Source organism: Motacilla alba, chromosome 1, assembly GCF_015832195.1.
Source record: "Motacilla alba alba isolate MOTALB_02 chromosome 1, Motacilla_alba_V1.0_pri, whole genome shotgun sequence".
Taxonomy (NCBI): Eukaryota; Metazoa; Chordata; class Aves; order Passeriformes; family Motacillidae; genus Motacilla; species Motacilla alba.
In genome coordinates this window covers 65598573-65615040 of record NC_052016.1, presented here as the reverse complement: position 1 = coordinate 65615040, position 16468 = coordinate 65598573, and the positions used below count along the sequence as shown (strand labels likewise).

Below are 16468 nucleotides of genomic sequence, written 5' to 3'. Positions count from 1 at the left end.
GGCAGATTTGGCTAAGATGCTGCCTTTGCCAGCAGTATAGCAACATCCCACACAGCCACAAACCCCTGACCTTGTACAGGCTTGCATAAACTTCTTGGATCACCTCTGAGGTATTCCTATGTCACATCCCAGCAATGGCAAGCCTATAGGACAATTTACTTTTCCTCACTCTTTCAAGTTCCTTCCTTCCTTCCTTCCTTTGTCCTTTTGTTATAGGTTTGCCTCTGCTGAGAAGTACTGCTTCTCAATATTTCTGAGAATGGTTTAAAATCTGGGTATGTTCTCCTTTCTACTGACAAGCAAGCCACGGAGAAAAAGAATTTCAAAAATCCAGGTAGTAGATACAGCTCTGACACAGGATAATCTCTGATTCACTCTCAGCCAGAAACTACAGGCTCCACCTTCTCCCTAGCACTTCTTCACCAAGCCCAACCACGCTTTTCCCTTCCCATCCTCTCCTTGCACTGGTTCTGATCCATGTGGTACCTGTTAAGCCTTCCACTGATCCTATTAAATGCCTTACTGTGGCAGAAAGCTGACTGGGGAGTGAAGGAACCCGTGGGTTTCGGGCTGTAAATCCCCCCAGCTAGCTTGGGATTTAAGCCCGCACGGATCCTACATGGACGAAGTAAAGGATGAGAAGTGCTCTTTCTCCACGTGGTTCTGATGTCCTGTTTATTAGCTGGAAGGGGACATCTGCATCGTAGGGTTTCCAGGTGAAGAAGAGAGAGAGAACTCCAAACTCAAGGGACATTTATACCGGCGGAATGGGAGGCGGGGACGGAAGGCCCCAGCCAAGGGGACACCAGTGAGGAGGGGCGAAGGGAGGGGCTACAGGGGACAGACCACCTTATCCGAGGGATACACCATCTGAGGAAAGGGGGGAAACATTTGTATAACATAACACCCAGTGCAGTATCCAAATAACAATCTAGTGCATCACAACAGGGGAGGGTGGGGAATGCTGACCGCTCTTGAACTACATCAGACTGTGATGAGCACTGCCAGCCAAAGACATCAGACCTCCCTCTGTGGTAGTAATAACTACTACATTGGGCCTGTACTCAGGTAAATTTTTCACCCTAAGATTCACATGATTGCACAACAATGACCAAAAAAAAAAAAAAAAAAAAAAAAAAAAAAGATACATTACTTGGGAATGCTACAGGCAGAGGGGAGGGACAGAGGTACTGCTTAACCCATGGCTTTCTGACCTGAGCTAGTTCTTGTTCTGTCCTCCCTCTGCACACTTCTTGCCTGTTTGTTTCAGAAAGTGCACTGAAAGTTATTTAACATCCTATAAATACCCCTGCCAGTAGGTGTGACAGAAGTCACGCTTGTAAACCCACAGCTCAAAGGCAAGTCACGCAAAGAAACAAAAATAGAGACAGGACAAATTTATACCCCATACTACTTCTCTCAGTGAGCTTTAGACCCCACAGAAATCATGAAACAAAAAGAGTTAAACCATGATGTGCAAATATTTTCAAAATACAATGCAATGTTACCAAGTTTTCCTGGGAGAAAAACGAAAAATTGTCATGCATCACCTAATGTTATTGGTAAGCACACTCAGACAGACAGTTAAAGCTTTGGCATCCTAAAATCCAACTCACTTATAATTTGCTAATTTCCAGTTCTTCATTCAGAGTCACTAAAGTGATCCATAAAAAGGCCAACTTTCCTTATATCTTTGAATGCCATCTGCAGAAACTGTTCCAGTACACACCCTTCAAGAAACAAGGCAACTAATCAGAAGGACATGTACAGAGGAATGCATTTTATACAACAAAGAGCTAACTCTATCTGGATTTACTTTTTTTTTTTTTTTTTTTAATCTGGAAGAGCTTACTGTTTGAAAAGGCACAACCTGTTTCTGAAACAAGGCAGAAAATAGTATCATTCTAATAAGGCCCAAGTACAGCTTTGCATTGTAAAGGCAACGCTATTTTATATACAGAACACCTCACTACAACATACTTGCAACAAAGAAAGCCAAAATGAAATAATTTTTGTTACTGAATTACTGAATATCCCAAGAGAACCAACAAGGGCATAGCAATATCATGTCTTTATTCCAAATTCTCACACAGTATGTGTATTAGCCCTGAAAATTCCTTTTAAATATACTTTAATAAAATACAAATCTGTACAATCATGACTGCATTAAGATTATGCTAGATCCTTAACTTTACAAATGAAATGATCACTTATTGGTACAGCTGGTTTGAAAGACAAGCATTAGGTTACCCATCTATCTCTACAGATTTGCACTCAAAGGTTTTAAGCAAATAAGGATTTCCCACTATTGTGCATGAAAGCTACAAAGGTAAGGGGGTACAAGACATGAAGTAAAAATTATAAATATTGATAAAATTCAAAAACATATGAATGGAAGAAAAGTCTAGATTTTCCAAGGATAAGAACCATTCTTTCCAGAAAGAAAGTCAGTTTTGATCCTTGAAGTAGAACAGCACACCCAACATCATCTCACAAGCTTCAGATTCCCCATTATTATACTCCTTCAGAGCTATGCTGCATTAACAGGATGGTTGTATTTGCTCTGGAATCTTTGCAAGGATAGTTTTTGAAGAATACCAGCTTAATCTGAAACCATTAGAGTGTTACTACACCAATAGTGGTAAACTTGGCATTTGCTCTTTTCCTTTCTTACACACAAAACCACAAAATCCAGAATTATTTGTAAACATGTTGTTCTGTAGTTTTTCTTTTTGATGTCTGAATGTTGTAATCCCTGATACAAGAAAGAAAAAAATCAGAGATGTGAATGAACAGAAATATATACTAAGTGACACTATGTTGCAAATACATCCAGAAGGAACAGAGGACTGGGCAAATTTTATACAGTCAAACAGGGGTTTCTCAACTGGGACACTTTGTAGTTGGGTAAGAAACACTCATTAAAAAGTTGTAACTGTATTTTTTTTCCTCTGCTCATTCTGTGAGTCACCCATTACATTTCTGGGTGTTGCAACAGATTCATGAATAATAAACACATACTAGGAAGAAGAAAAAAAACCCAAACAGTGTTCACAGTGGATTTTTTAAAGTCTGTATTTATCAGTATAAAAATCAAGAATGAAGCTGAGATTTTCAGAAGTTTCTATGCAAGGAATGCTATTAATCACAGACAAAGTATTTGGTACACCCAGACACCAGTGCACAGACACATGCCAAAGTTACAGCACAGCGGTGTCAGTATTGCTGTTATTGTTTGGCCTCTTTACAGGGTGGAAGCAGAGGGGGAGGGATCATCATGTTCCCCATCAAACCCTCTCCTGAGGAAGAACAGCTAGGCACCGCCCTTAGCTAGACAGTTCTGGACCCAAAGCTGCACTTCTGCAGCTGCCTCTTTTTTTCTTCTTCTTCTTTTTTTTTTTAATTAATTTTCTTTTAAAGACCAGAGAGTTAGGTTTCGGAGGCTGCGCAGTCCCAGAACACCATCTGCACTACAGGAAATTACTGTTGATGTCTTAAAGAAGTACCAGGGAATTATTTATCCACATTTGTGTTTTAGACAATAACAAAAAGAGCACCCAACAGATGCATGTGTCAGGGTGGTTGCAGCAAGTTTTTCTACTGCTTCAGTCAGATGAAAAAATGTTTACTTCTATTCCAATTTCTTTTATCCTTTCAATCCCGCCGCCTTATGCAGGCCACACTGGCTACCTCACACACTTGTGCTGACTCCCTGCATGGAAGCAGACCAAATTCATGGAATTAAAGGAAATCCAGATAAGCATCATTTTTAGAAAAATGTTGAGCTAGAGTTCCACGAATATTTTAGATGCTTACAAGAATGCAAAAGAGTATTTCTGCACTGCTCAGGATGTGAACACAAAGGAAAGGAAAGTGTGTTTATTACAGCTCTTCCAGCTGCTCTAATTAATGGAGAAAGATAAAAGTGGTAACTTGGAGAGGCAGGAGATAGAAAATAAATTATGAAAAAAGTTACCTCATGTGAATGAATCAATTTTCCATTGCAACTCACTCAGGCTGAGACCTGGCTATTAAAGAACAGTTAGCTAGAAACGCAACCTGGTTACTTGCTTGTTCAGGAAATAATATTTTTAGTAGCTGGCTTACCTATCCAAATACATGCTACATTAACCAATTGGTGAATACATAAATCATGGAGAAGAGAGGGGAAAAAAAAATAAAAACTGCAGGACACTAAAAGGAGGGGTATTGAGGAGCTCAGCGCTGCTGGGAAGGGGAACTGGCTGCTGGAAGGCCAACATTTTTATCTCAGCTACATTTCAAGTACAAAAACAACAGTTTCCATCTCTATGTCATCTTCAGCCAGGCAAGCAGTCCTACCAGCAAATCGTGTAGGACTGAGATCCTGTGGATCAGTCCAAGAAACCATACCATCACCTCTGCTATTGTCACTTGCCCATAAAAACAAGGTACACCAGTTGCACATATCCTAAACAGGCACGGAGGTTCAGCTCCAGAGAGAATTGCTGCTACTATGATGTGTTTTCCAAAAGCCTCCCAGGAATCATCTTTCTTGGTTCTGTGGTCTAGGAAGCCCTGAAACCAAAACTGGAAAGCAGAGGCTAAGAGAACAAGAAGACATTATGGCAGGCACAGTTTCCCACATGTGATTTTCCTCCTGCTTTCTACTAACAGAGGTCATTCTGTTATTAATGGAAGCAGTTCAATATTCTCCCCAAATAACCTGTCATAAAGGCTTAATATTCTCAATGCTACATTCAAAGTACTATATATAATTCATAATTTATTATTTCAGTCTAATTTTGTCTCTTTAGCATTTCAATATATATGTTTAAACTCATAATCCATTTTGTCCTGCATTTATTGAAGGTCCATCAGCTTTAAAGATACCTGCGCTCTGAAAAACACCCCACTGGAATTGAGTGATTTCAACTTCCTCCACCATCAAGGAACAGGAGTTCATACTCTACCACAGTAGCCTAAATTCAGAGTGTTTCATCTACTGCTTCTCTGCAACTAATTTTATTTCTTGAACTTTTCCTTTTAATGCTCCCCATTTTTAGCAAGATTTATTAGAAATGTTTTCCAGCTTTGCATAACAGACAAAAATATACCACCTGTGACTGAGAGCACAGAAATCTTCCGGTGTGAGTAATTGAAGAGTAACATCAAACTAATTTAATTTTAATATTCAGAATAACAATAATTAAAACAACTTTTTTTTTTTTATGACAGTAGTCAATGATCTCACTGAGGAAGGAGAAAGACTAAAGAAAATTACTTTTTGGGGTTTTTTTCTCATTAATTGCTCTCATCCTCAGGCCTGTTGGTTTTATGATGTGATCCCTTGCTGCTTTGCATAAGCTAGCAGCAGCTTACTTCCTGCTGCTCTGTTTCATGTGAAAATGAACTCCTCTACCCTAAACAAGCACCCTTTAATTCTTTTATTACTAATCCTTACTTGCACGCAGCAGGCTGCCGCTTCCCCAGAAGATCCTACACAATCTGTCTCAGGGTTGTGTTCCAGGTGATTGTAACAGTGTTAGGTGCATTACTTCTACTCAATTTTCTGAAAATATACAAATTTTCCTTAATATACTAAAACATACTAAATTTCCCCTTTCTACTCCAGTATATGACATTATCCAGCTAATGTTTTCAAAGCTACCCAAATAAATTATTTGTGCACCATTCCAGCAAAAGTCAAATTTGAAGCTACAGGATTTACGAAACAAAATTATACAACACATTGGAAAATTCACCACACAGGAAAAATGCCACCTGCATCATCAGAAAATGCAAATTTGCATTTTTGTGGTGAAATGGCAGCTGGAGATCACATGGGGAGAAAACAGAGGAGAGAGCACCCCACTTTAGGTACAAATCAACAGGTACAGCACCCAGGGAACAATTGATGCTTGCAGGCAGAAAGGAGTAGGCTCAAGATCTGACCTGAGGATCTGCAGGTCAGAGCTAATGCAGCAAAAAGCATTAATCTACATAGACAAAGCAAAACTGAGGAATAGGGAAAACAGTGTATAATCATTTAGTAGTTGTGTTGGCTCACTTTTAGTTTAAAATCATTGCCTTTCGTCACTATCTGACATACAAAGTCCCTCTCCCTCCTTTCTGTAAGTCACGATAAGGTCTCCTTGGAGCCTTCTCTTTCCCAGGCTCTCCCAGGCTGACTTTGTAGGAGAAGCTCTCCAGCCATCTGATCATCTTCATGACCCTCCTCTGGGTCCCTGCTCCAACAGGTCCCTGTCTGGTTTTTTTTTGCTGCAGATGCCAGAGCTGGATGCAGCACTCCAGCTGGGATCTTCAGAGGGGAAGAATCATCTTCTCACCCTACTGGCCACACCGATTTTGCTGCAGCCCAGGATGTGATCAACCTTCCAGGCTGCAAGTGCATGCTTGTTGGCTCATGTCCAGCTTTTCATCCACCAAGAACCCCCAAGTCCTTCTCTATAGGGCTACTGACATTTTGTTTTGCTACAAAGCTCCTCCCTGCCATCAACATCACAGAATCATAGGAAGGAACCTTCAAAGATCATCTAGTCCATCCTATTCATCGTGAATAGGGCCTTCTTGCACTAGATCAGGTTGCTCAAAGCCCCACCCAACCTGACTTTGGACACCTGTACATCCACGCCAACTCTCTGACTCTGAGCAGAGCAGAAATACACTTCTACTAGCTATGCAAGCAAAGCCCCCAAAAGATATCTCCTTGTCATCCATTTATTTTCACTTTTATTAAACACCAGGAGTGCAAAGAGTTGAAATCCTCTGAGGAAAAAAAAGAATATCACTACTGTGATAAAACTGGGCTGATGGCATGCTGCTAATTCATATCCTCTTTTTCTCCACATCCCTGATGAGGTCTTACTGCCTCACTTTCCCCATTACTTTCCCCTCAGGTCTGATCACTGGCATCAACCCCAAGCTAACAACCACACCTGATTCCCCACAGAACCTCCTGGGGCTTTCTGTACTTCCCTCCTCATTTGTAAAGCACAGCAAAGTAAGACCAGACTGCCTAAAAGGAATTGGAAGATCTTGAATTTGAACTCTTGGTCATATCCAACTGGGAAAGCTCTGGTGCTTCACTGATGGCTTCCATTCACTTAGAAAATCTGATCATTAATTAGGTGAAAAAAACTGTTTGTCCACGCTTCATGCTCTTAATCTCCTCAAAACTACATCACACAAACACTATGTTCAGGACACAAGGGGAAAGAAATTTAAGCTGTAATTACAGGTAACTGGTCTTCAATGTTATTTGGTAGCAGCATTCAGATTTGAGTCCATTTTTCTCACATTTAGCAAAAGGAAATACTTTGTTCTTAAAAAGGACACAAAAAAATCCTTCAGTAAACAAATATCCACACACTAAGCTGGATGAGAGGGATGTAAATTTCTCACTACAGGTAATCAATTAAACTCAACATTCTTCTGCAAGCATGGATCTAGCTCCCAGTTATTCAATAGGAGTTTAAATTACCACAACTTTACCAGTGGGACTATTTAGTTTCTCTCTGTCTCATTTCCCTGGCTCATGTTCTTCCAGTTAGAAGGAGAAAGCCAGCTTGGATCGCCTTTTTCTACTTTTTTCCCTATGTAATTTGTTTTACCTTATTTTCTTTCATTCCCAGCTCTATTCCCTATTCTTCAGGCACATAAGTGAACATTCAAATACATTTTGTAATAAAGATAGGAAAATTTGATTGTGGTGGCTCGCCAGAGCAAAAGCATGGAGACATCTGCTTTTAAGCCACCCAAGCTCTGATCATGTTCCAGTCAGAATCCACATACAATTGTAATTTCCTCCCTACTTATCTGGAGATGGTAAGCAATATTTTTCTGGCAGATGAAACAAGTAATGCCAAAAAAGGGATTCCTCCCCAGAACAGTGAAAAAAGAAAACAAAAAAAAAACCATTCCGAATTTTTATTTTTACTTGTTTCCAGTTCAGTAACAAACAGAAAGCCATGATTTGAAAATGTAGCTGGGTAAGAAAATGGGAGAACACAAATAACAAAGTACCAGTGACAGCATTCATAAGGCCACCCTCCCATCTGTCCTCCAATTTCTTTAACACAGTATCCAAATTCCATGGTTTCCCAAATACTTCCCATTTAGGATAGGTTGCTCTGCTAAAAAGCAGTCATCCTGCAAAGGTGATCGCAGTGCTATGCAAAAGAACCACAATTATGTGTTTTCTCCCTTAAAAGACACCTGCACAAATACTTCTGCCTATTGAAACACCTATAGCAAGACCACCGTTCAGTCTGATAATAACATATACAGAATAGAAACTTGTATCTGAACATATATGTTCCAACTCCAAAAAACAAAGGATAGGGACAGTTTATATGGTTATCCACCACATCATAAACCAGAAACTCCAAACTACACAGTGTCTAATTACATTTAATGCTGTTACATGTCTTGATGTCAGTCTGAAACAAGGGAAGTGTGAATCCAGGAGACCTAAAAGCTTAAAGAAATTTTTAAAAAGTAATATTCTTGATATATGTTGAGGCAAAGACATGAGACCTGAAACCTAGTCTGAATCTCAAAGTATGTGAAGAACACAGTATTTTGCAGTAATTCTCCACAGGAAAGACATTCTCTCTAAAAATAAGTTGGTTTTTTTGTCCTTCAGGAAAACATGAAATTAGTTGTTTTCTTTGACTAATGTGTATATGTTTGGGGAAAGAAGAAAAAACCCCACCTACCTAGTAAACACAATGAAGGGCTTGTACAGTAACAGTCTCATGTATGACTTGACCTTTCAGCTGCTAGTCACACACAACGATAAAACAGAGACTACAAACCCCTTTCTGATTCAGCTTTTATTTCAGAGGGGCAAAACACAACATCTACAAAGGTTAACATAATGGTTTTCTTTCAGAAAACACACGAAGACCTTTTATGTCAACAACATCCTGAAAACATGCTGTCCTGAAAATCTGTCCTGACCTCTGCTTTAGACTGCTCCAAAATGTACCTCCAGAGGCAAAGCAAGCAGCTATATCAGACCTTAGGTAATGCATTTGCAATAATTCACCTCAAATGAGGTACACAATGATGCACTCACCCCCTCCCCTCCCAAAAGAGTACAATAATGATAGAAGTATACTGGTATACTTAATCCTAAGGACATGAAAACAATTTAACATAATAGATACGTGCTGGAAAAAATTCACAAACGGTCATTTGCAAAGAATATAAAAGTGTATTTCTGTCTCTCACAATCATAGCTGTAGTATACTTACAATCAGAAACCACTTTGTTCATTAATTAAAATATTTTACCTGTAATGGTTGTCAAGTTTTGCTACATGATAATATTACCATTTGAAAACTGAATTTGAAAAATTCTTAGTAATCTTTTTTTAAATCCTTCTGACCAAATCTTTTAGCCACGAAATTAGGTCAACTAAGAAAACCTGAAAAAAATCCCTAGAGGTTTGTTTTGGATGGCTTAAGGTGAAGGTTTCATTTGAAAAGGCATCCAGTGAAAGATAGCTGCACAGAGCACATGAAAATCCAAACACAAGAAAAGAACTCAGCTCCACCTCAGTGGAAGTAAGCAGGTGCTGGAGGATCTATTCTCTGCACAAAACTACATGTGGGTATAACTCCTCTCTACTAGAGGGCAACATAAAAGTAAAATGCTGGCACAAGTCTGCCAGCACAAGGTTGGAGAAAGGTTTACAGTTCTAGATTTTGCGGATACATCTCATTTCCAATATCTCAATTAACACACCACTGATTTCCTTAACCCTTCCCCCCAGCAGTTTCTCAGCACAGTTGCCAGAAACTGCCTCAGCTTTGCCACCTAGGCTCCCCATTTCATTTTGAGTGAAATAAATCTACTGTTTTAACCAGGTAAGATAAACAAAATAGTTTTGGCAGAAACAGAAGGGTTCCTATTTTCAGCTGGCAGGTCAGGGGCAGTAAATGCACGCAGAAGATGAGTGACCAGCTGCCAGGGGTGGGGGGATGACTGATACAAAATACAAGCAGACATTACAGCTATGGACTATGCTCTAGAGATTCACTGTTCCTTAGACAACACATTATTATCACAACATTACTGGATGTTGTATTCAGTAACGACAAAGTTGGATCAGTCAGTGCTCCTATGGCAGTACGTGAACACTAAGTACTGTCACCACCCTTTTTCTGACCAGTCTTGCTGTCTTCCTACCCACAATACCACTTCCCTTGTCATTTATCTTAAAAAATACCAAATCCCATGGCACAGGATGGCATAACCTTGCCACCTCTTCAGTAAACTGGTGACAAAGTCCACCCTCAGCTTCCCTTAAAACAAACATATTTGCTGTTATTCTCTTGATCAACAGTGGACCTGAAAAACAACAGAACTTTCAATTTCTCCTAGAACTTTCCCTTTTAATAGAATGAAAGAGCAGAGAACAGATACCAGAATGCTATTCAATACCCCCTTGCCTGGAAAAGGTCTTTGAAGGTCTGCAGCAAGTTGCAGAATCCTATAGCTTTTCCACTGCTCCACCACCAGCTCATGCTCCCTCTCCAAAGAGCCCAAACACACCCCAGAATCATCCAACGCTGACGTGCAAGCTGCTGGAAATGGCACCGTGGCAGAGCCTCTCTGGGCAGCAGCAGATGCTGAAACAGAAGCTGCAGCAGTAGATACTGTGTGAGCAACCTTCTGCCAGGACTTGGAGAGTGCCTGGCTTTCTACCTGAATCTATGACACGCAAATGAGTCACAGAACAAGGTCAAGCAAGCTGAAACACCTCATTAAATTTTGCTGATGCCTGTATTGCCAGGAGCTCCAGACAATGTAACTGCTTAATGTCACTATTGTATTCATGGAGGGAAAAAACCCAGGATATCCACTGCCTAGAGTAGACAAGTGGGTATTAGTACTAGGTTTTAACAAGAAAAAAAAAATTCTGTACACACACACACAAATAAAAGGAAGCTAAATTTTGGAGAGTGGACAATATTACATCTTCACTGGCCACAGGTGTACTGGATTAGGCACCAAAGGGGAAGTGTGCACAACAGGTACAGAGTAATGCATTCCATAAAAATACCTAACTCTCAACTATTCTGATTATAGTGACACTTAGCTGTGGTGAGGTAGAAAATCAAACCTGACAGATAACACAGTCCTAGTACCATTTCTAATATTTCTTAATTCAGGGTGCATAATTATCCTACACACATAAGTTTGTGCTGTTAAGCATACAAACAGTCAGCTATATGGCTCATCAGCTATATAGCTCAACTACTTAACAGTATTATGTTAAAATTTGACAGGCCTCTGAGATGGATACTTAACAAGCCTGACAATTTTAATCTCAGCCTCAAACATTGTTTAACCTCACAACCAGGAAGGGAATGAAACTCACTAAATATTACAAACACAGTAAGATGTCACGAAGTGGCAAACTACAACCCATGACTGCACTTTCAAAACTGACACAATGTGGCAACACTCATTATCATCTTATATTAACATAAGTTTTATCCAAGTACTGAAACATCAAAATAGAATGCCAAATTCATTGTTCTCTGATTCTTCCAATTTCTGAGAAGAAATTTATTAAATAGCCTGCCTAGAGCTCTTTAAAATTGAAAGCATCCAACCTGATTTGTACTTTTTTATTAAGTCAGCTTCTGCATGTCCTAGAAATCAATAGTGCATTATTATTAACCCAAATGAACATATCAACAGGCATGTGAGCCAAACCCTAGAGCAGATGAGGAAAGTGTATTTGAAAATCATATTTGAGAGGAGTGCTTGAGTATTTCCAAGTCAGTGGAAACACTCATATATACATGCTTTCAAGCCTAAAGGTAGTAACTTAAAAGAACTTGGTCTCTTCAAGTTTCAGTTTTTCCTCAAAAAGAAAACTTCCAGTAAACTCAACCTATATAGAAAATGTTTCATTAACTTTAAACTTTCACAGGATATCTTAAAGTGTGAATGAAACAGCCAAACTGAAACCATTGTAAAAGACTGAAAATCAGAATTTTGATACCGTATACACTACAGTACATGCAGTAAATTATTTTTTTACAGAAAGAAATATTTCAACTCTTTAGAGCATATTTGTCCTAGTTCAGCTGCAGGAGGAAAAAATGTGTCTGTTTGTTACATCAAAAAGAATAGACTATGGAATTATAAAGCACCATCTTACAGCTATCTAGGCTGAAGTTCAATTCCCAGGCTAAATTAAACTTTCAGGTTTATTGTGAAGCTGCCTGAAAAGGAGCATTGCAGGTAATGCTTCAACTTGATTCAGACAGTTAGTCATTTTTCAGATTACAAAACGATTTCACCGACATACCCTCTGTTGTTTTAGTGACTGCCAGGGGTGTTCTGCTGCCAGGCCATGTGCACATTGCCTGCCTCTGTCTGCTTGCAGAAGATGTGGCTGCAGAAGAGGAATGCCCGAAGCACAGAGAGGTGGTTAAGGGAAGAGCAGTGAGCAACTGACTTCTGAACACTGAGCAATGTCCTTACCTATCTAAAGGCAGAAAAAAATCTTTTCCATCCCTGAATATAACTGACAGTATCCTGAACAAAGAAAGATGATACACCAACCTAGGAATAGGAGGGGACTGTGTAAAGTGAGGATCTGATATCCTGTCACCAGCTGTCACCAGATGTGGTGATACTCTAGAGGGAAGTACACAACAATTAATCACACTCCCAGAAGTCAAAATAGGCACCAAGAAAAAATGGTGCTCCTGACCCAAGAGAAAACCAGCCAAGTTCTAAAGTATGGCATTTCATTGTAAACTTGTTAAGGTAGCAATATGTGCTACAATACACGGAAGGCACTGCAAATAATCTTGTTTTTTCAAACTAGGGAAAAATGCAGGTGAATGAAGTACAGTCCTTCCCCTTCTACACACACTGGAAACATCCTCCACCAAAGCAAGTGAAAGCCCATCTTTAAGAAGAAAAATGCAGCAACTTCAAACACTCTCAGCAACTGCAAATCCACTACAATCCTTTACTGCCCTCATTGCTACTTATTAGTTCAAAGTACAAATGCCTAACTTCATCTCTCAGACACTGTATGGTCAAGTAAATACCATGTATTTTCCTTACACACATGTATGATATATACAGGCACCATATCCTTCCTCAGATGTACAATCTGCCATTGTGACACCTGGTCTCCAAACCCTGGATCACTTTGGTCCCTGTGTTCTTATTAATGTTTCAGATCCTTCCTCACGTGTGAGCAGCAAAACCAGACATGGAATTCCTGTGATCTTACTAATGCCACGTACTTTCCTACTTCTGTGCAATATTTATATTGCTGCACAGCCAAAGACCACACTTCAGTTGCAGCATTGCAATGAAAAATCCCGTTGAGATGATTCTCCACACAAATTCTTAAGCCTTCTTTCAATAAATTACCATTTTGAGGACAGTCCCCTATCGTGCTGGTGTAACCACAATCCTGGTTCCTTTGTATGTGGCTGCATGAAAAATGCCTTCTGATGGATGCTGATCATTTAAAAAAATTATTTGGAGTATGGTGTATCTAGTAACTTGTTCCACACGTGCACAAACCTGGACATAATACGCTGGTAATGATGCAGTATCATCACAAAAGCTGTGAATATATTGATATTAACTAGCCTTACACCAAGATCCAGCCCCCAGGGAATCTCACAAGAAACAGCTGCACTCCCATAGAAGAAAGGCACGCCTAAGTTCCTCTCTAAACTAAGAAAGATTTATGAAGCAACTTTGCCAATGTTTGTGGTATTTATTCCACAGTGACTCCATGGCACAATTGTTTTAAACTCACACTTCACTGCAGACTTAATAGATATATCAGGGACACAATATAGGGTGAGTCTGCTACAATAGAGCAGTTGATGAATAGCTTAGGAATTTGGGAGATGTGGGTTTTTTACAATTCAAAATGCTGGGAAGCTATTCGCTTTAGTTCTACTGTAAACTGGTCTTTAACAATTGTTAGTTATTTTGAAGTATTCAGAAGTAGTAAGCCTTGGCTTGTCATTTATTTCAGAGGCTCCATTTTAAAGTTTTCAATTTTTCAGCCAGGAAAACAATGAATAATGTGAGTAAGGAAAATCATTCATAGCATTAACCAAAGATGTTTAGGTTCCTTTCTCTAGTAAGGAAAAAAAACCAACAACAAACAACATACCAAAAGAACAGTTAGTAGACCAGGTAACCAGTCAAATAACATTGTATTTCAGCAGCATATTTCCATGTACATAAACATATACACAGGATTGGTGAAGCTTGCAGCATTGCCTATTAGGCAGCTGCTGAACACTTCCAATGCAAGATGCTGCTTCCAGCTGCTTGTAACTTGGCCAGACTTTGACTGCTTGGGTTGAAATTTTCCAAGTTGAATGTCTGCCTCAGGCTAAATTCTGTTCCACGTGCTGTAGAAGTTACCTCTGAATGAGGGGTGCAGAAAGAGGCAGACTGGGATTAGAAGAACTCGGCCAAAATACTTGAGCTGTTCTCAGAACAAAACCAGTGAAAATGCTGTATCCCAATGGCAATACAAGTCTGGAAACCTGAAAGGCTTTAATGCTCTTCCATCTCCCGATGACAGATCTGATTGAGGGGTGGAGCCCTTTTGGAGGTCCCCCTTTTGCTGCCCCCATGAAAAGTCCACCTGCATTTGGTCAAATGTCCAAAACCAAACTGCACTGTGTGCATTTTCAGTAGGTGTTTGCTAGGCCACATGCACATTCTTCTCAGCTCCTCATGGTGATTAGACAACACAAGCAATTACCAGCAAGTACAGCAACACAGACCACAGCCATGACCTACCACCACTGGTTACCCACAACTCTGACAGCAGAGTCCCAGGCGTTACCTTACGAATCCAGCTGGTGAAGGACAGTGAACAAATATGCTACCCCAGGCTGCCTATCTGCTTTTTGGCACTTTTCCTAAGGGAAAGAAAATCTAGGAAATTACTCACAAAATGCAGTATTAAAAGCATGATAAGCAAAGCAGATGTTAGAAAATATCACAACTAAGTGGTCTATGTTAACTAAAAATGTCTCCTAGCTCATACGCATCAATCTCTAATTAGATAAATCTGTATTTGCAACTGACCTGGTCACATTTTTTCCCACTGAAGCTTTGCTATAATTAACACACAAACTCCTCTTTTTGCCCTTGTTCTCTAGAGCATCATCAAACACTTTCAAATCACAGAGGAAATTATTTCTTTTCTCTTAGGTTCTTATATGTCTCTCATCACTACAGTAATCTCTAAGATAAAGGATACTCTCATCCACATATTTTTAATACAGGAAACTAAGATATATTAAAGCAAAAAACTATGGACACTGAGTCAGCAAATCTGACACACAAGGCTTGTATTTCTAACACGCTTAGACCTGCAAAACATCTTCTGTACACAGAGACCAAACAGACACTCATTTATGTTCCAGATGGTTAAGTTTAGCATAACTGCAAAGCAGATCCCAGGGACTCAGGCCAGGCTCCCAAAAAACACAACAGACCACGGGCAAAAACCTTTATGTTTCTGTGGAAATCAACGGCAAAAGCCGGGGCTGCAAAATCCGATTCTCCAGCTGTCTCAGCCCCGAAGCTGCCTCTCCCTCTGCGTACATTTGTTTGCCCCATTCACCTCTCCCCAGTGCTGCCCAGCCAGAGAGCTGCTACACCTTGGGGGACACACGTCGTGTCCCTAGCAGGCCGGGAAGGATGTTGGCACATCCTGTCACGACCAGCATCATCCTGGGGCACAGGGCCGAGGGGGACAGGTGAGGCCGGCATCCTGAGCACTTGGCTTCGCAAACTTACCGGCGGGGTAGGGCTGGGCACAGGGGAGAGGCGGTAAATGTATAGAATATATAGAGATCAGCGACATCCACTGGGTGGCAGGCATGTTTCACGGGATCCAGACCCAGTGCGTACACAGAGGTACATAAAACGAAAGCTCCTAAATACTGGGCTTGTTCCCTGTCTCAGAAGCAGCAATTGAACGGACACGGGAAAAAAAAAAAAATTAAATCCCACAGAGGGAAGTTAACGCATTCTGCCTTGATTGAAAGACCAGCTTCTTGTCCGTGGTGCTGAGGCATTGGAATTGCCCTGGCACTCGGGGTTAGAGCTGTGCGGACACACAGTGTCCCATGTCCCTTCCGTAGGTGGGTGCCCTCACTCGAGGTAGCAGGGACCCTGTACAAGTCTTCAGAGTCTCTGCTGCACTAATTAATGACCAATGCCTACTAAGAAAAAGCCTTCAAACTCTTCCCCAATTTAACAAACTCAATGGGGAAGGAATTTTTTTAGACTAACAGCTGTAAATGAGTCCATGTGTGTAAGCAGCTAAACTTTAAAGTTGAAAGAAACATAAAAAAGCCAGTATTTTCCATGGATTTCCACTTAGCATCTAAGCAGAATCATTTCAAAAGTTGCTTAGATGGAGAAGATTCCA

At 40.3% G+C, this 16468-nt stretch overlaps 1 protein-coding gene across 3 annotated transcripts in view; it reads right to left on the bottom strand.

The window, feature by feature from the left end:
• The window catches only part of ELF1 (E74 like ETS transcription factor 1), an 87840-nt gene that overhangs the window by 70142 nt on the left and 1230 nt on the right, over positions 1-16468 (bottom strand). Inside the window, exon 1 of one of the 3 annotated variants that reach the window (XM_038140774.1) lies at positions 12335-12396. The exons of the other annotated variants lie outside the window; for them this stretch is intronic. The gene's annotated coding sequence lies outside the window, so the exon portion shown is untranslated. Of the gene's footprint in view, positions 1-12334; positions 12397-16468 lie in introns of those variants that run through there. 3 annotated transcript variants of the gene reach the window in all.